A 25,594-nucleotide genomic window follows, 5' to 3' on the forward strand; every position below is an offset into this window, starting at 1 on the left:
GTACTTATTTATAGATCAAGAGTTATAGATTCTTTGCCTTTTTGAATTATTTCAAATAGTCAACATATGTGAGTCACTAAATTGATTTATTTGGATATTTAGTACAAAAATTATACTTATTGTACTTAAAATCATAGAATTTGTGAGTTAGTAGTAGAATTTTTAGAAAAAATAAAAAATAAATTATTGATAGCATATATGCAAAGTAAGATAAAATTTATTAAGACAAATTTTTATGATGAATATATTTTTTTAGCTAACATTAGATGATGGCTCAATAAGAGTAGCCTTTATTGTCAAACAAAAAAAGAAACTTTAGATATATATATATATATATATATATATATATATATAATAGAAAAAAAAAGAAAAAAAAGAGATAAGGTAGAAGCAAATCAAAAAAATGAAAAGAAGAAAAGAAAAGGAAGAAGAGAAAGAGAGGAGAAAGAAAAAAGAAAAGAAAAATAGAAAAGGAAAAAAATATAAATATAAATATAAAATGCGATCAAGAAGGCGAGAGGTTGCTCCTGAACGGCGGCAGCCCCTTCATCCATTCATCGATAGGGGTCCGGCCGCCCGGATCCCCCCTTCTTTCTTTCTCTAATTTTCTTTTTTCATGTGTGGATCCTAGCTCCAATCAAGGCCTGGGTTTTTTTTCTTGCGTTGTTTTGACATGCGTGTGCTGCTGTGGAGATTTTGGTTTAGTTGATGTGCTGCTGTGCAACATCTTGGTTCTTCCAAAAATCAGGTGGAGCTCCTATTTGGTGTTCTGCAATGGAAGCATCAACATTCAAGATCAACATGTTGCCGGAATCAAGCGCGCGCTCGATTGGACGTGTGTATAATGCGACGGTGGTGTAGGCGGTGCTACGGTTGTGAGTAGAGCGAGACGCTTTCACATGGTGTGTGGAGAATCACCCAGCATTTTTCTTCTATTTTTTCTATTTTTTTGTCGTTATTAGTGAGCTTCGCACTTAGGCGGAGTATGTGTAAATTCTCCAAGTGCAACGGTGCTATGGTGGAGATTTGTGTTACGGTTGATCAGGTTTCCTTCGGCGAAGAGGAGGCTCATCTGTGAGTTTTTCCCCGTGATGTGTTGAAAAAAACTCAGACTATTAGAGAGGTCTTCCGGAGTGTCATTGCTACAATGTATGCAACGGAGGTGCGGCTCAACTCCTGGTTTTCCTTTGTTTTGCTTAGATGCTATAGTGTAGCCTATGTTTTCTTTTTTGTTAAGCCAGAAGAGCCGACTGCAGTATGGCAACTTTAAGTTGTTAGGCACAATGGAGGTGGCAACAAATCCACTGCGATGTACTAAGCGTTGGGTTGCACTACATCGTCGAAGGCTAGTGATCAAGAAGTTGACATCATCGCAAGGAAATTGAGCCACATTTGGTGGTTTGATTTTTGTTTGTTGATGTGCAGCTGTGCTGCAACAGAATTTTTGTTTTCTTTTGCAATTTCCACTCTTCTATTTTTTTATTTTTAAATGTGCAGATTGTTATCGGAGGTGAAGCTGGAGTACTGTTAGGCTTTGAAGGAAGGCCGAAGTTCATTGACGTTCCTTCTTCTTTCTTGTTTTTCAAGTGTGTATAGAGCTCCGAGTTTTTAGGAAAGTGGGAGTAGGGTCTTGTGTTTTTTCCTATGGTTTTGCTGCGTTCCGTCTGAAGAATCCTTCCTCCCCATTGATTGTAGCCTAGTGGTGCTAGCCACTCTATGTGGGTTGGAATGTTTTTTTTCCTTTGTTCCGTTGAATTACTACAATGTGGCATTGCTCCCTTCTTCCTGTGTTGTGTATCAAGGATGGAGTTCAAAGGTGCAGCATTACCTGTTGCGTTTCTGCGACGTAGAGTGGTTGTGATCAGCTGCATAAGAAATGAATTTCAGTGACGTTGGCAAATTGCTGCTGAAACAGAGGTGCAGTAATCGACTTTCAAGTCGTTCATGGTTATTAGGGTGCGTCGACCTTCACCCATCTACGGCGGCTGATCCAGAGTGGTAGTATTCTTTCTTCATGCAAAGGAAGGGTCCTCTTATTTAGCTCGGAGTTTTCTTGTGAATTTGTCAAAAGCTCAACGGTGGCAGCTCCAAACATCTGTACACTCCTACTACTAGAGATCGAGCTGATTGGAGTCAACTGAGGTCATACGGGAAGCTGAAACCTATCAAGAAGGGCTCCCTACTCACTCATTCGATTATGAGTACACATCTTAGTTAGAATTAATACTGAGACAATCTATACTTGTTATTAAAATTATTAAGTTATAAACTTGTGACTATATTCAATCAAGAATGGATGGAGAATAATTCATGAACTTAGGTGAAGTTGGATGAGTAATTAAGATTTGAATGAAAAATTGTTTAAATGAAATCTCATATTTGAATGAATTATTATATGTGGATGAATAATCATTTAAGGATGAATTTTTGTTGATAGATGAAAGTTAATTAAAAATTAAAAATAAATAAATAAGCAAACAAAATTAAAAAAAATTAATTAAATTAAGAATTAAGATAAAGAATTTCTTTGATATGCATTTTGTGAATAAATTGCTATTGTAGGTGAGTGAATGGTAAAGGTTTTGCTTAATAACTTAGATGTTTAATAAGACTAAATGGTGATTTAATTAAAACTTGAATAAGAACTACAAATTATTAAACTTATCTAATTAATTTATTTGTTGTGAACTAAGATAATTTTCTAAATAGCAATGGATTATTAATTCCATACTTAATGATTCAAGGAGGTCAAAAGCAAATTGATTAAGATTTTAATGAAGGCCATAATTTTTAAGAATTAAATAGTTAATTCACTTATTGTAAAGTAGAATAAACTTCCAATTAGTGGAGGTTCATTTTAGCTCATAATACACCTCATTTGTAAACTGGATCAAACATTGTATAGGCTCAAAGAAGCTCTCTACATATAATTTCACAAGATTAATCGCTTCCTACATAAATATTCTATAGTTAAGTCATCCTTCAACAAAAATTCCTTAATTGAATAAATACCAAAGTAAAACCTGCTTCACATAGTCTTTGTCTTTACTAAATCAAATGCTTTTATAGCATTATCACTAAATTTAGAATAAGTAATATCAATCTCTCTAAAATTATTCAATCTATTGATCTCTAGCTTTACAAAGAAATACAAATCTTACTTGTAGATCCAATCTAATACACCTATATTATCAAGAAATTGGTCTCTTTGACAAATACTTATCTTAACCTCAATTATGTTGTCAAGTTGGTATACCAATTCATGCAAGCTCCACAATAGACTCACATGAATTTAATTAAACATATATTATGCTATCTATAAGGCAAAATAATACTTGGTCTATTCTATTTGCAATCGGGTGGATTTAATCTTATTGGCTATAATAATGCGAATTAGAAGGGAGAGAATTATAATCAATACAAATCCATGTAAGAGTTTGTCTTTACTATTGGCATTACACTTATCACTTAGTATACCAAAAAACAAACATGCATAGCATTAAGCTCCATAAAATCAAAATACTAAGTATTAGTTAGTGCATCTATAATATGATCACATTGTGTCTTCTGGTATGCTACAATTTCTTAATTTCTACTTCTTCAACCTCTTATTGACATTGGTAGTGAGTTCTCTATGCAAACTAGTACTTTGGCCATAATTCTAAGAACCAATATCAAAAAAGATTCTTGTAAGACTTCTAATGAATAATTATATCTTCCACAATTCACCAATTGCATATCAAACCACCTTAAGTTGAATAGCTATCATATCAAATCAAATAGAAGGCTAAATAGTAATTATTGACAACATATAGTTGTAATTGTAGTTCTTGAGAGAGTTCTTTAGATCTTCTTTTTGAGGCCCCTTCACTATTTGAATTCTAGCCATAGTTGGCTTGTTGCACATTCTAAAAGATATCAAGGCATTTGATTTGTGGTTTCAAAAAATTCTTTATAGGATTTACATTATTCTATTCTGTTGTGATTTAAACTATTGATCCATGAATTAGCAATAGCCTCTTTTACAACCCAATGACTTCTAAAATTGTCAAAAGAAGTATTGTTGGAGTGTCTCTAGTTCTAATCTTATTCTTAATTTTCCTATATTATCAATTTTATTTTAATTGGCCAAACTTATTGCTATTCTTATTCATCTCAATTCTTTTTGAGCCACTCTTTACTTAAAATATGTTGTGGCACAATTATTGCAAATGCTACATTGAATAATTGATAAACAACACCATGGAAGCAAATATAATTGAATGGTTTTATAAATTTATAGTCAATTCAAATTTGTATTAAGAAAGTGATACATGCTTTGGAATAATTAAAATTAAATATATTTTTCTTTATAAATTATTTTTGGTGGTTAATTTATAAATATAAAAAAATAAAAATAAACTTTTGTATTAAATATATAATTAAATAATAGATGAAATTTAAATGTAGATGAAATTAAATTGAATGAATTTAGGATTAGATGTATTTTTGGTTGGATGAACTTTTATTCATAGATAAAACTTTATTCATGGATAAAAACTTCTAAAGTTGAATGAGTTTTTTGGATAAATTTTATTATTTATTATTTTGATTAAATTAAATTTAAAAAGCTGATATTAGAAATTTGGTTGAATTTTAAGTTATAAATAAAAATAATTTATTAAATACTTTAAGCTCAATGAATTCTTATGTGGGATTAGATTAAACTACCAACTAATGAGGACTTATTTTAAATCACAAATATCTAAGTAGACAAAATTACTTCTTGATTTAATTCTAAGACCATTGCTTGTATAGATAAGACTTTATTATTCTTTATATTCTTTACTTATACCACATATATGGAATCAAGAATTTGTTTATCCAAGTAAAAAAAAGAAGAATGAACTGATAAAGAAATAGCATAGCAAATCCAAGACATTGAGCAATTAGAGGGAATAGATAAGGATATACAATCCAAAAAGAATAGTAATACGAAGGCAATAAAAATCTTAGAGGTGATAAGATATCTAAAGCGAGCTAGGTATGAGGTTATTTTTCTATCAAAATTAGAAAAAAAGGCAAGAAAGAAAGACCAATCAAAGAAAATAGACTCATCAAAGTAAGGAGAGTAAGCAAGCTAAGAGAAGCAATCACTTGAGTTAGAAGAGTTAGATTTGAAGAGCTTATTTATAATTCCTTCATTGGTAATATGTCATAATGTATAAAGGGTTCTAAATACAATATTTTTCAATTAAAATTAATTCTATGAGATAGTAATATAGGAGCTTGCACTCATGAGAACTTCTAAGAATTAAAATGTAATTTCAAGTTGATTAAGAAAAACAAGAAACAAGTGAAAGAATTAGAAGCCACTACAAAAGAATGAGATGCATAACTTGAGAAACTCCAAAAAGAATTTAGAGAACTCTAAGGTAGTCTTACAAAGGCTAAAGATGAGATTTGAGAAGTAAAGAAAGAAGTGTAGAAGGCAGATTACCAAGTAAATATCAAGTTACTTTTATAATTAAGTAAGTAGTCCATATAGAGGAATTCAAGATTTTTATATAATTCATCTAAAATTAATCAATAAGATAATATTTTGGGATCAAACTATCAGCCAATAAGAGTCCATAATAATGAATTGCATAATCAAGACAACGACCAACTTTATATATTAAATGACAAAAATATAGTAGCTTATAAAAAATCTAATTGAAGAAGTTGCAAAGGTTGCTTCTTAATTCTTTGATCTACAAATGCCAACATATAGACCAAATTGAAACAAGGTTGAGTATTGTTTCAACATAAAATAAATAAAGAAAAAAAAATTCCTATTCCATCTTTCAATAATGATCTTATAATTCTTCTTATAATATTAATGTAATAAAGTATTAGTGGAATATTACAAATAGAAATCCATATACTAGTCAAGATAAAGATACCTACAAAGTTTAAGTTTCTCCAAAGACAAAGAAATAAGATCTGTGATTAAGATTATCAAATAACTTAGATGATTTTCAAACCATCAAATCAAATGCTTCTAAAGACAACCATTTATGATCCTAGATATCAAACTAGATTTGGAAATAAGTAAATTTGATAGAAAACACCAAATTCATGTTTTAGAATTAGCATATGGAAAATAGCTTAGAAGTTAGTATATTATTTATATTAAAAAGGCAATATCAAGTTGAAACTTTGTATTTTTTATGAACTCTCGTTAATGGCTTCATAGAACTTTGTGAATTTAGAAAAAAGAAGTAATATATATATATATATATATATATATATATATATATATATATATGCATCAATATTTTTGATATCAATAATGATAAGATTTGTAGATATATTATATTAAGACTTTAATGTGTGAATGTTGTACAACATGGTATGATAGTCATGACACTTGATATGATGTAACTTTTTTCTTTTGTCTATTACCTTTCATTCATCTATTGATATTTAATATAGTTGAATTGAAAATTTTTTGGTTGAGCAATGAAAGAGGTGACTCTATGCTTATCTTGTTGAGGTGATAAAGTGACATGCATCAAATTAGGACACATATCAATTGGACAAGTATTAAATTTGGTGATTGGTCTATAGTGAATGGCAAAATTTGTGAGAGGAAGTAAAGCTTATTTGGCCTTCTCCAAACTTCATTAAGTTTAACATTCTATTTATAAATAAAAGTCTTCAAGCAATGTAATATTATCAATTGTAGTATGTTGACTTAGAGAAAAAATTGCACTATAAAAATTAAGAGTATTTTCTATTTGAATTAATAGTAACTTACAATGTTTAAAAGAAGGGGCAGGAAATTCTCTACCTTATTGGTTGAGGTTGTATCAAATAGATGGATGAAAAATGATTATAGATCAAGCAACACTGTTTTCAATCAATAGAATTACCTTCTAACTCTTCTTCTATATTATTGGATTTTTTCAATATAAGAGATATGAAAGAATGACTTGCCATTTTTTTAAAATACATGAAATATTTTTGAATTCCAATCTAATGGTTGTAATCTACCTTCTATATACAAAAATAATATGAAGTGACTTAATTTTTTTTGGCAATATTTTTAAACTTGAGTACTCTTTTATATCCAATGTAGTTAATGTGAGATTATCCAATTTTGTTAGCAATGTTGTCAAGCTTGAGCATCTAGTCAACTCCAATATACTCAAAGATGTAAGGTTGTCCAATTCTTTTGGCAATGTTATCAAGTTTGAGTACCAACTTAATTCCAATGTAGTCAAAGATGTGACATTACCAAATTCTTTTAGAAATGTTGTCAATCTTGAATACTTTCTCATATGCAATTCAATCAAAGTTATGAAGTTGTTCAATTCCTTTGGCAACATTTTCAAGCTTGAGTACTATTGAATATTAAAATACTTCAAAAGAGTTAGATTTTTTATAGATTTAAGTATAACTTTTTAGTATGAACATGCTTTCAAATTTAACTTTATCAATGAAGTCATATGTTACATCATTGAAAAGAGCTTTATCATATTTCTACATCTTTTTAGATTAAATTCCAATGCTATTGGAATTTTTAAAAATAAATCTAAAAAATTATGTATAAAAATAAAATTCTTTAATTCTAAGATATTTAATCTCTTAAATTTTTTTCAAACATCTTTTTTATTCAAAATTTGTAATTCTTCATTTAAAAAATATTTTTTAATCTTTCTTATTTTTTTCAAAATATAGTGATAAATATTTTAAGTTAATAGAATTTTCTAAAAACATAAGAAATATACTCAAATTTATTACATCATTTTTTAATAGATTTATTCTACTAATAAATCTTAATTTTTGAAGTCATAGAAAAAAAAATCCTCCAATTTCAATAATCATATTATTGTTTAGATTATTGTAAGATAATACTTCTAACTATACAACAATAAAATCTAAATTTATACTTTAGGATTACCACACTTTTTATCTTCTTATTGGAAAAGAAAATTTTATAATAATATAAAATAAAAATAATTTTTTTATTAAATTCTACCTAAAAATATATAACAATCTTCATATGATGTAAAAGTACTATAGTTCCAATCTCTATATAATGATGTATTTTTTATCATTATTTTATATATTTTATTTAGAAAAGAATCAAAAATATATCTTATTTGAAAATCCTTCTAATAACTCTATATTCATATTTCACATTTGTATGCTCATATATTCCAACTTATTTTTGACAATCTTTTGACCCATGTCTTGTAATTGATCATATATTATTATAATTCCATCTTCATTTCTTTTTACTAATGATTGGTTAATCAATATATCTAGTGAAATTCTTGTAACTTCCTCCAAAATATTGTCTTTCATTTTAATCCAAATTTATAAGGATCTTTCTTTCAATATGCCTTAAAAATATACATCACTACCAAATAAATAATATATGTCTAAAAACATGTTCTTTACTTTAACTTTCAAGTTATCAAAGCTTTTTTTTAATATTTTTCATATCTTATGGTTACTATTCATTTCATCTCCATCCAAATCTCTTTTCTTCTTCAATCTTTTTAAAGCTCTCTCTCTTAAGATCTCAATCTCTTTTGGCTTTTTAAACATACAATCATGACTCTAAGACTTAAAAATAGACCTTTGTAAGCTTTTATAATTTTATTGCCAACCTTAATAAGTTCATTAGGCAATGTCTCTTGATATCTATAAGAATAAGTAATAAACAACTTCTTACTTTTTTTCTTCATCAAGTTCATTAGTACATTTATCATCCAAAATTTTATACCAAAATGATCTATTCATTTTTAATCTTAAGTTGTTACAATTAATGTAATACCATTGCTAGCAAACAATATATCTATAGATACAATATCTTTAATTTTATTTTTATTTTGCACATTATCAAAGACTAAAATGATTTTATTTTTCATGAAAAATGCTTCCAACATTTCTTGAGGTTCTTCTATTACTATTGGTTTTCGTTTCTCTTTAAATTCTTCTAAGATTTTGTAAGAGATTGTAAAATAATTTTCATCTCTTTTACTACATTCAACAAAATATGATGCACCATATATATCCTTAATATCATTAAATGCGATCTTTGCCATTATGGTCTTACCTATTTTGTCCATTTCACCAAGATATTGTTAGGGACATATTCCTTAGAACTTTCTAGAGAGAAGTTTCTAGAACCTTCTAGAAAACAAGCCTCTGGAATCTTCTAGAAGAGAAGCCTCTGGAACCTTTTAGAGAGAAGTTTCTAGAAGCTTCTAGAATTGAAGTCTCTGGAACCTTCTAGAACAGAAGTTTCTAGAAGCTTCTAGAAAGGAAGCCTCTGGAACTTTCTAGAAGCTTCCTAGTTAATAGAAGTAGCTCGAGAAGCTTCCTAAGTAGGAGTATATATAGGGATCGAGGCTGAAGAGTTCTTCAGTCTCGACAACACATCTCTTGGAGTTCTAGCTCACCTTTCTGGTGTTGTTCTTGTACTCATCTATTTAATCTAGTTCGGCCACTTCTTCTTGAACTTCTTGTTAGTTTTCAAGTCTGTTTTTTGTGTCCGTGACAGTTTGTCGAGACTGCACTAACTTGAGATATCAGAGCTAGTTCTTTCTTAGTAGAGTGTGGATTACCCCTCTTCTTGAAGGTATACTAGCATTTTTAGAGGTTGCGGATTACCCTCCTCTAAACTGATACTTCTTGTGTTATAATATTGGAGTCTTATTCTTCTTGGAGAGAGTTGATTACCACTCTTCTTGAAATTCTTAAGGCGTTTTATAGGTTGTGGATTACCCTCCTATAAACCAATATTGCCTCTTATAGGGTCATTTTTGTCCTTCTTTTAGAATGGCCGGAGGTCAAGACATTAGTATGACAGAAAGTTTGGAGTCTAAGTTAGATGCTATTATGAATGCCCTCGCTACGTTATCACAAAGAACTGCAGAGATTGAAGGAGTGGTGGCAAGGCTTCATAATGATGGAGTATCTGGGATAGCACAATCTAAACTATACCAGCCTCAAACTTTTGCACTTGGAGAAACAACTTTACCTCAGGTTCGACAAGAACCACTAGTTCTACAACATAAGGAGCCTCAAGTTAGCCTTCCAGATAAGTTTGATGGAACACGTTCCAAGTTTCGAGGATTCGTCAATCAAATCATGTTGATAACAGTTTTACAACCCGAACGATATCCAACGGAGGAGTCACGTGTAGGGCTTGTTGGAACCTTACTTACGGGACAAGTTCTATCATGGTTTGCTCCTTTGTTTGAGAAACGATCATCCATATTAAACAACTTCGAAACCTTTTTGGAAGCATTTGTGGAAGCATTTGGTGAACACGATAAGGTTCGATGGGCTACAACAAAGATCCGATCGCTGCGACAAGGGATGCGTTCTACATCAGTCTATGCTTCGAATTTCAGGCAATTAGTATGCGACATCAATTGGGATGAAGAAGCGTTGATGAGTCAATTCTATTGGGGTTTAAGAGATGATGTGAAGGATTTGCTGTTAACTCTTCCTGATCCACGAACGCTCAATGAAGCCATTAGCCAAGCTGTGAAGTGCGATAATCGCCTATTCCAACGTTGTCAAGACCAACGCTCAAGATAACATACAATTTGCCATGCTCCAACTATGTCGGCAAGCAGTGTGAATTTACATTCAGAGATGGAAGACATGCAAATTGATGCGGTACGTATCAAATCTCTTACTATAGAAGAAAAAAAGTGACGTATGGAGGAAAATTTATGCTTGTATTGCGGTGGAGAAGGCCACAAAGTCGGAAACTGCCCCAAAAAGCAAAATCGAGGCATAGTCAAGTCTAGAGGAGTATTTGTTCAGGAAAACGAGGATGCCCAGCCACAGTAGGAACCGTGCGGGTGGACAATGAAATATCCCAACAACAATCAGGTTCCTTTCTTTCTGCCCAAGCTGTACTTTGTTTTACAATTCCTCTGTTTATCGGCCCTGAAAAACTGAGAACCTTAGCACTACTAGACTCAGGAGCATCTGCTTGTTTTTTAGACGAAGAATTTGCAAAGCGTCATAAGATCCCTTTAGTACAAAAATCAAAACATGTTCATGTTGAGGTCATAGATGGACGACCTTTATTGTCTGGTAGCATCACCCATGAATCAAAACCTATAGAAGTAACATTTAAAGACCATAGTAGTCATATTATTTTTAATATTATTAGAACCCCATCAAATCCTATTATTCTTGGTCTTTCTTGGTTGGAAAAATATAATCCATTGATAGATTGGAGGTTGCGGAAGATGACTTTTCCTACAAAACCACCCAAGAAAAAACCTAGTAAAAAACCTTGAAAAAAGAAATCCTTATTCATTGGAGCAAGAGCGTTTATAAGATCATCTAAGGAATGCACTCCATTTGTCATTTATGCGGCTCCAACTACCAAGGAGAAGATCTCAACAGCAAGTATACCAGAGCAATATAAGGGTTTTGAAGACGTGTTTCAAAAGAAGAACGCCAACATACTACCAGAACACCGACCATATGATTGTGCCATAGACTTGCAAGAAGGAGCACAACCACCTTTTGGCCCAATCTACAATCTATCGCAAACGGAGTTGGCAGAGTTGCGAAAGTACATCGACGAGAATCTAGCCAAGAACTTCATTTGTCATTCAAAATCATCAGCTGGAGCACCCATCTTATTTGTGAAGAAGAAAGATGGATCATTGCGGATGTGTGTGGACTATCGAGGCCTCAACAAGGTAATAAAGAAAAATCCTTACCCATTACCCTTGATTTCTAGTCTCTTAGAACAACTTGGACGTGCAAAGATCTTTACAAAAATTGATCTAAGGGGAGCTTATAATGTCGTACGAATCAAGGAAGGAGATGAGTGGAAGACAGCATTCCATACAAGGTATGGTCATTTTGAATATAATGTCATGCCTTTTGGTCTTACCAATACTCCAGCGGTTTTCCAACATATGATGAATGACATCTTTTGAGAACACCTCGACGATTTTGTTGTCATCTACTTGGACGATATTCTAATATTCTCTAAAAACGAGGAAGAGCATGAGGAGCATGTTCGTTTGGTCTTGGAAAAACTACGCAAGCGAGGACTATATGCCAAATTAGAAAAGTGTTTATTTCACCAAACGGAGATGGAAATTTTGGGGTTCATTGCAACTACAGAAGGTTTGAAGATGGACCCCAAGAAAGTAGAAGCAATCATGTCTTGGGAGGTTTTGAAGACGGTTAGAGACGTACAATGCTTTCTTGGTTTTGCTAACTTCTATCGGATCTTCATCAAGAATTATTCTCAAGTTGCTGCTCCTCTCACTCGATTAACATGCAAGGATAAGTTGGAATGGGGACCTTTGGTGGAGAAGGCGTTTTAAGATTTGAAGACAGCATTTAATACAGCTCCAATTTTGGTACATCCAGACTTTACAAAGGCCTTCTATTTAGAAACTGATGCTTCAGATTTTGCTTTGGGAGCTGTGCTTTCACAAATGAGTGAAGACAAGAAGCTTCATCCAGTTACATTCTATTCTTGGAAGTTCTCTGCTGTTGAAATCAATTATGAGATCCACGATAAGGTATCACGGACCAAAAATACAAATAAGAAATCTAAACAAGAAGTTCAAGAAGAAATGACAAGAACTAGATTATCAGATGAGTACAAGAGCAACGCCAAGAGAATTGAGCTAGAGCTTCAAGAGATGTTTTGTTGAGACTGAAGAACTCTTCAGCCTCGACTCCTATATATACTACTGGCATATGGTTCTAAGGAAGCGCATCAAGAAGCTTCCCAAGAACTATAAAGCTTCTCGAGCAACTACCCAAGAGCTAGGAAGCTTCTCAAGTAACTTCCTAGAATCTACTAGAATATTCTAAGAATCTTCTAGAGCCTTCTAAGGGAATCTTTAGGGAATCTTTAAAGAATATTCTAAGAGAATATTCAAGGAATCTTCTGGAAGTTTCTAGAGACTTCTTTCTAGAAGGTTCTAAAAACTTGTCTCTAGAAAGGTCTAAGGACTATGTCCCTAACATCACCTCCTCCTTTAGCTTTGAGGTCTCCGAGAAGCAATGTTATCGTCAGTCAATACCAACGCAAGAAAATGAAGATTTGTCGCATAACCTCTGCTATGAACTCCAATTGTTGTTCACGAGGCAAGTGATTCAATGGTCCTTGAAGCCAACGGTAGTGGCCCACGCCTTCAACTTCTGACCAAGCATGAACCTCCGTGTCTTCATTGTGAAATTGTCCTACAAACACTCCTTCTGGCTGACCATTGTAGGCAGGCTCGACCTCAAATACAATCACTAGCGATCTGTTGCTCGGAATCCTTCGACGTCATCGTGGTGCAAGCGATTTTTCATCTCGCGATCATCTTCGTGAGCTAGTTGCTTGAGATGACATGACAAGTGTAGTATCTTGGCTATCCATATTCAAAGGCTAAAACAATAAGAACAAACTTGGGCTACTAACAAAGTTCTACGCTATCTTGGAGAGAATGACTACATCAACTATGGATTTTGGTGGTGCTCTCTCCTCTTTTCTGTTTTCTGGATGAACAAGCTTCAGTAAGAAGCTATCGTCGAACCGGCTTGGGTTTCTCAGGATATCGTCGATGAAACTCTTGTACCTTTTGCGGCGCATTCGCGAGATTTTTGACCGGCTCCCATGTTCGTTCATTAATATCGTAACCGCTCCAATGCACAAAGTATTCTAATTTACTCCGTCTTTGCCGTGAATCCAGGACCTTTTCCACCTCGTATTCTTCTTGGTTCTCTATTTCTATGCTAGGTGGTGGACATTGTACTCTTCCAAGAAAAGACAATTCTCGATAAGGCTCCAACTAAGAAACATGAAAGACAGGATGTACCTTCATAGTAGCTGGTAACTCCAGACGATACGCTACAAGATTGATCTGCTTCTGGATAACAAATGGTCCCAATCTCCGATAGTCCAATTTGTCACATGGCCGCTTGGTCTTAATATTTCGTCGAAGCAGCCAAATTTTGTCTCCAATCGTGAATTTAGGTGCCTGATTCCGAAAATTGTCCGCGGACGCCTTGTAAGATTCTTGGGCAGTTAGCAATTGAAGCTTCAATGTAGTTTGAAGCTGCGAAAGCTCCTTCACCAATCCTTCAGCTGCCGGATTGTTAATCGTTGACAAACTCCATAAGTCAAGCTTCAGATGGTATCCATAATTGAAAAAGAATGGCGTTTGTTGAGTTGACGCATGAAGGGTGTTGTTATATGCGAACTCGGCTAGTGGTACATATGCGACCCAATCATCTTGTTGATAGTTGATGGTGCAACGTAAATATTGCTCTAAAACTTGATTCACCCGTTCTGTTTGGCCGTCCGTTTGAGGATGAAATGCCGAAGAAAGCTTGATATCCACCTTCAATATTTCAAAAAGAGATTTCCAAAACTTTGACACAAACTAGGTTCCTCGATCCGATACGATATCATCTGGTAGACTATGATATCGATACATATTATCAAGAAAGAGTCTTGCTATGTCTTCGCTTGACGATGTCTTCTTGCAAGGGACAAAATGCGTCATCTTTGTAAGCCAGTCTACGACAACAAAAATGCTGTCAAATGAATTCGATGGTGGTAGATCCGTAATAAAGTCCATGGAAACCGAAGACCATGGTCGGCGCAGAATAGGCAATGGCTGTAGAAGTCCATAAGGCCGATGTCGAGGGTTTTTGGATCTTGAACAAATGTCACAAGATGTAACAAAATCTTTCACATCCTTCCACATTTGAGGCCACCAGAAATCGCGGGAAATAAGTTCCAAGGTCTTATTGAATCCAAAATGTCCCGCAGCTGGAAAGTCATGACGAGATTGAAGAACTCGGAGTCGTGTTGGTCCTTTTGGGATATACAACCGCTCTTCGAAATATACTAGATCTCCTTCCATCTTGAATTTATCATCACTAGCATGTTGCTTGATATCAAGGGCTAGAGAATCTTCAATGGTTACGGCCCGTACCTGGTCGAGGAAGTCAGCATCAATTGGTACAATAGCTGCGTTGAGCCAAAATTTCTTTGGCTTCAACAATGTCATGCACTGTTGATCAAATGCTGCATCTCCAGCCTTTGGCGCGAGATATGATCTCCTTGATAATGCATCGGACAACACTTGTTGCTTCCCAGGCCGATAAGTAATAACAAAGTCGAACCTGGATAGCGACATACTCCACCGAGCTTGACGCCGATTCAAAACCCGAGCCGACATAAAATACTCCAAATTCTTGTGATCCGTATATACGGTCACTGGATGTGCAGTTCCTTCGAGAAAGTGGCGCCACTCTTGGAAAGAATCTACTATAGCAAGGAGTTCCTTATCGTGGATCTCATAGTTGATCTCAGCAGCAGAGAATTTTCGAGAATAGAACGCAACTAGATGGAGCTTCTCATCTACACCCATCTGTGAAAGTACAGCTCCTAAAGCAAAATCCGAAGCATCTGTCTCCAAATAAAAGGCCTTTGTAAAGTCCGGATGTACCAAGATTGGAGCTGTAGTAAATACCATCTTCAAATCTTGAAATACTTTTTCTGCGATAGGTCCCCATTCGAGCTTGTCCTTACACGTTAACCGAGTGAGGGGGGCAGCAACTTGAGAATAATTCTTGATGAAGATCCGATAGTAGTTAGCAAATCCAAGAAAACATTGTACGTCCCTAACCGTCTTCGGAACTTCCCAAGACATGATTGCTTCCACCTTCTTTGGATCCATCTTCAAGCCTTCCGTAGTCGCGATGAATCCCAAAAACTCCATCTCAGTTTGGTGAAATAAGCACTTCTCCAATTTGGCATAGAGTCCTCGCTCCCGTAGTTTTTTGAGTACCAGACGAACGTGCTTCTCATGTTCTTCCTCGTTTTTAGAAAATATCAAAATATCATCTAGATAGATGACAATAAAATCGTCTAGATGCTCTCGAAAGATGTCATTCATCATGTGTTGAAAGACCGCTGGAACATTAGTAAGACTAAATGGCATGACATTGTATTCAAAATGGCCATACCTTGTTCGGAACGCTGTCTTCCATCCATCTCCTTCTTTAATTCGCACAAGGTTGTAAGCTCCCCTTAGGTCAATCTTTGTAAAGATCCTTGCACGCCCAAGTTGTTCTAGAAGACCAGAGATCAAAGGCACTGGGTAGCGATTCTTTTTTGTCACCTTGTTGAGACCTCGATAGTCCACGCACATCCGTAGTGAGCCATCCTTCTTCTTCACAAATAAGATTGGTGCCTCAGCTGGCGACTTCGAATGACGGATGAAGTTCTTGGCTAGATTCTCGTCAATGTACTTCCGCAACTCAGTCAACTCCGTCTGCGACAAATTGTAGATTGGTCCAAAAGGTGGTTGTGCTCCTTCTTGCAATTCAATGGCACAGTCATAGGGTCGATGCTCTGGCAGCATATCACCATTCTTCTTTTCAAAGACATCTTTGAATTCTTCATACTGCTTTGGAATAACCAAAGTCGGAGTTGCATCTTCTCGAGTCGGAGTTGCGAAGATGACAAGAGGTGTATTTTGCTTCGCTTCCTTCATGAAAGCCCTTGCACCTATAAACAAGGATTTGTTTCTAGACATTGTCTTGGCAGATTCCACCTTCAAGGAGTTTGTTGGAAATGTCACTTTCCGCAACTTCCAATCTATCAATGGATTATATCTATCAAGCCAAGATAGTCCCAAAATGATAGGACATGAAGGGGTCTTGATAACATTAAACACAATATTGCTCTCATGGTTTTCAAGACGTACCTTCAATGGTTTAGTTTCATGGATAACATTGCCCGAAGACAATGGTCGTCTGTCTATGACTTCTACATGGACACGCTTAAGTTTCTTTACAAGAGAAATATTGTGAAGCTTGGCAAACTCTTCATCTATAAAGCAAGCGGATGCACCCGAGTCTAATAAAGCATCGACTTGTAGTTCTTGAATACCCAGATGTAAAGGTACCATAAAACAATCTGAAGGTTGAGCTGAGAGAAAGGGACCTTGATTAATTTTGGATGTTGAGATGTCCAGCCGCACGGTCCCTATTGTGGCTGGGCGTCCTTGTTTTTCTGCATGCTTGTACTCCTGAGTCTTGTTGTTTGAGGCTTCTGTTTCTTCCGACAATCTACAGCTTTATGGCCCGCTTCTCCGCAATATAAACACAAGTTTTGTTCAAACCGTCGCTTCCTTTCCTCAGTTGTGAGAGGTTTGAAATGTACCACATCAATTCGCATGGGTTCGGGATCTGTGGAGTGATTCTCTGGACCTTTTGAAAATGTAGCAAATGCTCCATCATTTCTCCAGCCTGATCGTCTTTCTTGTCGTAATTCAAAGAGGCGGTTGTCACAAATAATTGCCTGAGATATAAGTTCTTCTAAAGTATCCGCCTTAAGCATGGTGATCAATAAGTTCTTGACATCATCTCTCAGTCCATATCGAAATCGTGTCATGAACGCCTTATCATTCCAATCAAGATCACATGTAAGCTGTTGAAATTCTGCAGCATAGATTGCAGCAGAACGTGATCCTTGTCGCAGATTTTGTATCTTTCTTTCAGCCACTCTTTCTCGATCGCTATCTCCAAACGTAGGAGTAAGTCTCTCTATGAAAGCCTCTAGGTCGTACAATATTGGAGAATTCTTCTCCAATAGTGGAGCAAACCAAGAACGAGCATTTCTTGATAAAAGAGTACATATGAAAGCAACCTGGGTAAATCCATTCGGATAACGAGAAGGGTATAGGCGTAGGTAAAGTCGTACTTGTTGCACAAAACCTCGGAAGTTGGGTCTTGTTCCGTCAAACTTGTCTGGCATACTCGCTTTTGGTTCTTTCGTACTAATCCTTGAAGTATCCATAGGGGTCGTATGTGACACATGTCTTGCTTCTCTCAGTCGAATAATCTCTTGTTGTAGGCTATGAATTTCGCATCTAGCTTCTTTCGTCACTAGATCAATTTGAGGTTCTTTACTTGGATTGCGAAGAAATGCAATCTCCTTTCGTACAATATACATAAGAGCTTGAAGATCTGCAAGAGTTGCCACTCTATTGTCTACTTGTGGAGATGCACTGTCTATGACCTGGTCTACTTCCATATTTAGAGAATAGATGGATTAAAATTTTGAGAGAAGAAGAAATTACTAAGTCTCTTGGAGAAAATTGTAGCACTACCTGTCACTAAAACCTACTCGGAGAAAAGAAAAAAAAACACTAAACGATTTCAGTTTTAGAGGAGGGTAATCCGCAACCTCTAAAAATGCCTCAATGCTTTCGAGAAGAGGGGTAATCCGCACTCTATCAAGAAGGCAAAGCTCTGAAATCGATGTTAATAGTCTTTTCTACTAGCTATGCTAAACAAAAAGAAGGAATTAATATCAGTCCAAGAGAGGGTAATCCGCAATCCTTAGAACGCTCAAGTATCTCTAAGGAAAGGGGTAGTCCACTCTCTGCCTCAAAGAACTAAGCTCTGATATTGTGCTTGAGAAAATATCAGTTTAGAGGAAGGTAATTCGCAACCCCTAAAGCGCTAGAATACCTTCAAGAAGAGGGATAATCCGCTCTCAAACAAAAAGGATTCAGCTCTGATATTAAGATAAAGGGAGTCTCGACAAACTGTCACGGACCAAAAATACAAACAAAAAATCTAAACAAGAAGTTCAAGAAGAAATGACAAGAACTAGATTATCAGATGAGTACAAGAGCAATGCCAAGAGAATTGAGCTAGAGCTTCAAGAGATGTGTTGTCGAGACTGAAGAACTCTTCAGCCTCGACTCCTATATATACTATTGGCCTATGGTTCTAAGGAAGCGCATCAAGAAGCTTCCCAAGAACTATGAAGCTTCTCGAGCAACTACCCAAGAGCTAGGAAGCTTCTCAAGTAACTTCCTAGAATCTACTAAAATATTCTAAGAATCTTCTAGAGCCTTCTAAGGGAATCTTTAGGGAATCTTAAAAGAATCTTTAGGGAATCTTTAAAGAATATTCTAAGAGAATATTCAAGGAATCTTCTGGAAGTTTCTAGAGACTTCTTTCTAGAAGGTTCTAGAAACTTGTCTCTAGAAAGGTCTAAGGACTATGTTCCTAACATAAAGAACTTCTTGCTATAATGGATTCTTTCAAAGAATGGCATCACTTTCTTGAAGGAGCTGCACATCCAGTAACCGTATATACGGATCACAAGAATTTGGAGTATTTCATGACGGCTCGAATTTTAAATCGGCGTCAAGCTCAGTGGAATATGTCGCTATTTAGATTCGATTTTGTTATCACTTATCGACTTGGAAGGCAGCAAGGACTATCCGATGCTTTATCAAGGAGATCGTATCTTGCACCAAAGGCTGGAGAAGCAACGTTTGATCAACAATGTACAACGTTATTGAAGCCAGAGAGATTTCAACTTTGTGCTACTATTGTATCATTTGATGTTGATTTCCTAAACCAGGTATGTGCTATGACCATTAAAGATTCAGTAGCCATTGATATCAAGCAACATACCAATGACGACAAGTTCAAGGTGGAGGGAGATCTTTTATACTTCGAAGAGCGATTGTAAATTCCAAAAGGACCAGCACGACTTCGAGTTCTTCAATCTCGCCATGATTTTCTAGCTGCGGAACATTTTGGATTCAACAAGACCTTGGAGCTTATTTCTCAAGATTTTTGGTGGCCCCAAATGTAGAAGGATGTGAAAGATTTTGTCCTCTCTTGTGACATCTGTTCAAGATCTAAGAATCCTTGACATCGCCCTTATCGACTTCTACAGCCATTGCGAATTCCACGTCGACCATGGTCTTCAATTTCTATGCACTTCATCACGGACTTGCCATCATCAAACTCATTTGACAACATCTTTGTCATGGTAGATCGGCTTACAAAGATGGCACACTTTGTTCCTTATAAGAAGACATCGTCCAGTGAAGTCACAGCAAGACTCTTTCTTGATAATGTGTATCGATATCATGGACTACCAGATGATATCATACCAGATCGAGGTACCCAGTTCGTGTCAAAGTTTTGGAGATCTCTCTTTGGGATATTGAAGGTGGATATCAAGCTTTCTTCAGCTTTTCTTCCTCAAACTGATGGCCAAACGGAATGGGTGAACCAAATCTTGGAGTAGTACTTACGATGCAGCATCAACTATCAGCAAGACGATTGGACTGCATATCTATCGCTAGCCGAGTTTGCATATAACAACACCCTCCATACGTCGACTCAACAAACACCATTCTTTTCCAACTATGGGTATCATTCGAAGCTTGATTTATTGAGTCCGTCAACAAATAACAATCCAGCAGTTGAAGGATTTGCGAAGCAACTATCAGAGCTTCAAATTATGTTGAAGCTTCAATTACAATCTGTTCAAGAATCTTATAAGATGTCTGCAGATAGATTTCGGAATCAATCACCTACTTTCAAAGTTGGAGACAAAGCCTGGCTTCTTCGACGAAATATCAAGACCAAGCGACCATGTGATAAGTTGGACTATCGAAGATTGAGACCATTTATCATCCAGAAGCAAATTAATCCAGTGGCATACCAGCTGGAATTACCGGCCTCTATGAAGGTACATCCAGTCTTTCATGTTTCTCTGTTGGAACCTTATCGAGAATCATCTTTTTTTGAAAGAGTGCAATGTCCGCCACCTAGTATTGAAATCGAGAATCAGGAAGAATACGAGGTTGAAAAGATATTGGATTCACGGCGAAGGTGGGGAAAGTTAGAATATCTTGTTCATTGGTGCGGCTATGACATTAATGAGCAAACGTGGGAGCCAGCTGAAAATCTTGCGAATGCGCCACAAAAGGTACAGGAGTTTCATCAACGACATCCTGATAAATCTAAATCAATTTGACGATAGCTTCTTTCTAAAGCTTGTTCTCCCAACAATATAAGAAAAGGGGAGAGCACCAGCAAAATTTGTAGTTGATGTAGTTATTTTCTCTAAGATAGATCGTAGTTTGGTCTTTTGATATGGATAGCCAAGAGATAGATACTATGCCAGTCAGAGTATCGCAACCGAGTAGCTCACGAAGGCGACCCCGAGATGAAGAACTACATGTACCACAACGACGATGGAAGATACCGAGTAACCGATCACTAGTGATTGTATTTGAGATCGAGCCTGCTTACGATGGTCAGCTAGAAGGCGTGTTTGCAGAACAATTTCACAATGAGTACACGGAAGTTCATGCTTGGTCAGAAGTCGAAGGTGTGGGCCACTACCGTTGGCTTCAAGGGTCAATGAACCACTTGCCTCGTGAACAACAGTTGGAGTTCATAGCAAAAGTTATGCGACAAATCTTCATTTTCTTGCGTTGGTACTGATCAACAACATTGCTTCTCAAAGACCTCGAAGCTAAAGGAGGGGGTGATGTTAGAGACATATTCCTTAGAACTTTCTAGAGAGAAGTTTCTAGAACCTTCTAGAAAACAACCCTTTGGAACCTTCTAGAAGAGAAGCCTGTGGAACCTTTTAGAGAGAAGTTTCTAGAAGCTTCTAGAAATGAAGTCTCTGGAACCTTCTAGAAGAGAAGTTTCTAGAAGCTTCTAGAAAAGAAGCCTCTGAAACTTTTTAGAAGCTTCCTAGTTTATAGAAGTAGCTCGAGAAGCTTCCTAAGTATGAGTATATATAGGGATCGAGGCTGAAGAGTTCTTCAGTCTCGACAACACATCTCTTGGAGTTCTAGCTCACCTTTCTGGTGTTGTTCTTGTACTCATTTATTTAATCTAGTTCTGCCACTTCTTCTTGAACTTCTTGTTAGTTTTCAAGTCTGTATTTTGTGTCCGTGACAGATATATTGCCTTTACATTCTTTAAAGATAGTTATTTGATATACATTAGACATTTTGCTCTACCCAATAATTCTTCTTTAGGTAATTCAACCTACATTTATAAATATTACTAAAAATTAATTATATTCTATACTTTATCTAATTTTAAAAATTCTTACTTATATAAAGACATCTAATCATCATCATATCACAAAGACTAGTATTTACTTATTACTAAAATCAATCCAAGGAACTTTGAGCATGTTGACCATAATTGCTTCTATAAGTCTTACCAATGGCATAATATTGTGGATTTTTTGTGGTTGTATATTTTAATAAATCATTTTTTTATAAATAAAAATGTGATGTTTTAATAATATCATTTTCTATCAAAGATTTTTTCTTCAAATTCATCAATATTTTACAAATACTTGTAAATTTTAGTCATTTAAAGGAATTCAATTTTCAACAATCTTCAATAAGCTTTGTTAGTTCATTACAATTTGAAGGCAAACTTGGTCTATAATTATTTTATATTCTATCTAATATCTCTTTTCTTGTAATGATATTATAAAATGAAGCTTATTTTGAAAGAATCTTGAAATATACTATTGCAAAAGAATATACATCTATTTTAAAAAGATACAACTTTATTGATTCGAATAAATTTTTTAATACTTCAAGAACCATATATCCAATAGTAATATAGAGATAATTATTTTTTCTATCTTTTGGATTCCTTCCAACATCAATCTTAGACATTCCAAAATTAATCAATTTCACATTAACATATTTAATAGTCTTATTTATGATTTCTTTTTTTATTGTATAAAGTAAAATATTCTCTAGTTTCAAATCTTGATGTGCAATAAACATGTCATGCAAGTAGTATGTTTCTCTTGCAATTTAATATATATGGATTTTTTTTTTTTTTTTTTTTATAAATATATTTTCCAAGTTTGTTTACATCAACTTCATTCTCAAATATAAACTTCCATTTATATGTAGTGTAGTACAAGATTTTCCATTTCCATTATCATCTTTTTTTGCAAAATAATATTTAATCTAATTGGAATGGCTTAAATCTATTAAAATGCTCACTTTTCTTACAAAAAAAACTTGTTATACCTAATATCCATTTTCTTTGTTGTATACCAAAGTCCTGCTACTTTGCCTTATAAACTTCTTCAAATGATCTTTTGCCTATGAATTGCATATTTTCAATACTTCTTCTCTTTGATGACAACTTCAAGACATCCAATTCTCCACCTTTTAAGCAATATAAGCCTTTCAACTTTTGTAATAGATGCTTTGTTAATTCACAATTTTTACAATTTTCATCTCTACTAACATAATTCTACTACATTTTTAGATCTTTAGTATTACCTTACTTTTCATTAAAAGTTAAAACATCAAAAGAAAAAAGTATAATGTCTTTATATATCTTCCAATTGTGCTTTCAAAACATATCACTTATGACATCACAATAACACTTCATATTCCAAACAAGTTCTCAAAAAATCTTTATTCTTCAATTAGAATATAGTTACTTGATACCAATTTTCAACTCCACAATTTTTTATTAAAAATTCTCCTTAATTAATCACAATAAATAATTCATGTAACAAAAGTTCACAATGCAATATATCATTATTGCAAGTCATTAATTATTGGAATACCTTCATAATATATACAATTTTCTTGCAAAAATTTGCACATTAGTTTTTCTTCAATTGTTCTTCTTTTTCCAATAAAACTTGTATTCTTCTAACACAAATTTGACATTCTTTCCAAATATCTTCAGAAGTAACTTGCATGCTTGATGTACTACCAATATGTTTAATATGATCATTATTTTGCTCCTCATTGTTTGCATATCCTTAAATCCAAAAATCAACTACCAACCTCCAAACCATTGATAAACACCTTATAAATGATTCTAAAAGATAAGCCATGATGAAATACTAAAAAGTTTTTGGCTTGATTCTAAATTACATAATCAAAAATAAATATTAGTTTCACTTGAAATTAGTCAAAAATTAATATAAATCCTATTAAATATAGATACTAACAAAAACATTAAAACTTATAGATATGCCAAATCTATAACAAATGCTCTAAATGTTAAATTAAGACATTCATTCAAATTTGGAACAATGCCTTTTCCACATACTATATGATATACATCTACCACTTTCTCCCTCAATTTCCTATCACAAACCACGGCATTTATCCTACACAATATTTCCAAAATGGAAACCCTCAATAAAACTTATTCACACTTTTTAAATGTAAGATAAGTACACATTTACATCATGAGGGAGGAATTTTTCATCCAACCCTAAATTTTCAGGGTGAAATTCTCACCAAATGATAGCAGCCTGCACTAGGGCAAGTTCACAGATTCCGAGCTGGAAGGCAACAGCAATCCAATGGTGATGAAGGCGGCGGCGACACAACTCCACTAAACGTCGCACTGGATGGGGAGTCGATAACAGGAGTTTAGTCATGTTGTGGACTTCTGATGGATGCCCGGCTACAAGGACTAGCACTACGGGCTAACTGCAAGTCCACAAGCCTCAGACTGCCAAGTGCGGCTCTGATAGCCACTGCTTCCTATTATCTGATCCGACTGCCATTGTGTCCACGAATTCCGAATAAAACATTGTTAGAGAAACACCCACACAACTGGACACTACTTAACGCCACGAAGTCGAGTCGACCACCAATTTAAAGTGTGATTGAAAAACAGTCTGAAGAGGAAGATATATCTGATTATGCTATATCTGAAGGGGAAGAAAACTTGATTACATATTGCTAAAGGAAGCAATCACTGGAGATCACGGAGCATTATCGCCAACGACCTAAAGAACTGCAACCGCTGAATAACTCGCTCCCACTAGATATTTCATAAAATGCGAGACGGCGGTTAACTGCGTTCTCACGTATCCCGTCGTAATGACGACGACCATAACTCCAGCCACAGCACCCACATCTATACGGCAGACTGTTCCATTCTAAGAACACAGCTTCGCAGACCGAACCGTGAGGCTGGAGGCCTTGTTTTAATCCGTCGCAGGAAGTACTGGTATATAATTCAGAATAATTCCGCCCAAAGAATTCACTTCAACATACTGTAGGTGCAGCCCGGCTACCACTACAAAATCATTGCTTCCTCATGGACAATAGATGCAGCATGTGAAAACCTCCAGTAGTGCCGAATTCAAGGAATGCAGCATAAGCCGAGAAACCTCCTAAGTCGATCGCCTACATCTGCCATCGTGGGCCTTCGGATCGCGGCTGTTGCTCAGATTCAATCGTAATCGTCGATCTAAATTCTGAGAACGGAGGGAGGGAACGTAAGGGAACCAACGGGTCGGGCAGGTTGGGAACGATTTACAACTCCTGCTAAGCGTTTGATTCTCCGATTTTGTTTTATCATGGCACAGCATGAGGCTTACACTTGCCACGGAGCTTATGGTAGATGAGCTTCATACTGGCAGTGCGCATTTATATTTTGGCCCCTACTGGTGCTCCAGGAAAAGCCCTAAAATTAATGCCTGACTACATCCACGGTATTACATTTTCCGATCGGCTGCTCCAGTTTCGGAATGAGGAGGGAGCAGATCCCTGTCGGCTGCATTGTGAGGCAAGTCTCAAAGCTGAAGAGGTCAGGATATCGGTTGCAAAAGTTTGCAACATGAACATGACCAGCCGAAGGTTCTACTCGCACAGTTGAACTCATTCAGCTTGCAGTTTGGTTGCTCATTCCAAGCACTGGGCATGCAAATCTCATGACTATTAGAATTTAACCCAGCCTAATCTAGACTTCTTCCAGC

At 35.2% G+C, this 25,594-nt stretch overlaps 1 long non-coding RNA gene across 1 annotated transcript; it reads left to right on the top strand.

The window, feature by feature from the left end:
* The first annotated feature begins 626 nt into the window (after positions 1-626).
* Positions 627-2,293, top strand: LOC149989298 (uncharacterized). Its single transcript, XR_016503043.1, has 2 exons — positions 627-902; positions 1,046-2,293. It is a non-coding gene; the product is annotated as an uncharacterized LOC149989298 (long non-coding RNA).
* The last annotated feature ends 23,301 nt before the right edge of the window (positions 2,294-25,594 follow it).

This window comes from Physcomitrium patens, chromosome 5 (assembly GCF_059467195.1).
Source record: "Physcomitrium patens ecotype Gransden chromosome 5, ASM5946719v1, whole genome shotgun sequence".
Classification (NCBI taxonomy): Eukaryota; Viridiplantae; Streptophyta; class Bryopsida; order Funariales; family Funariaceae; genus Physcomitrium; species Physcomitrium patens.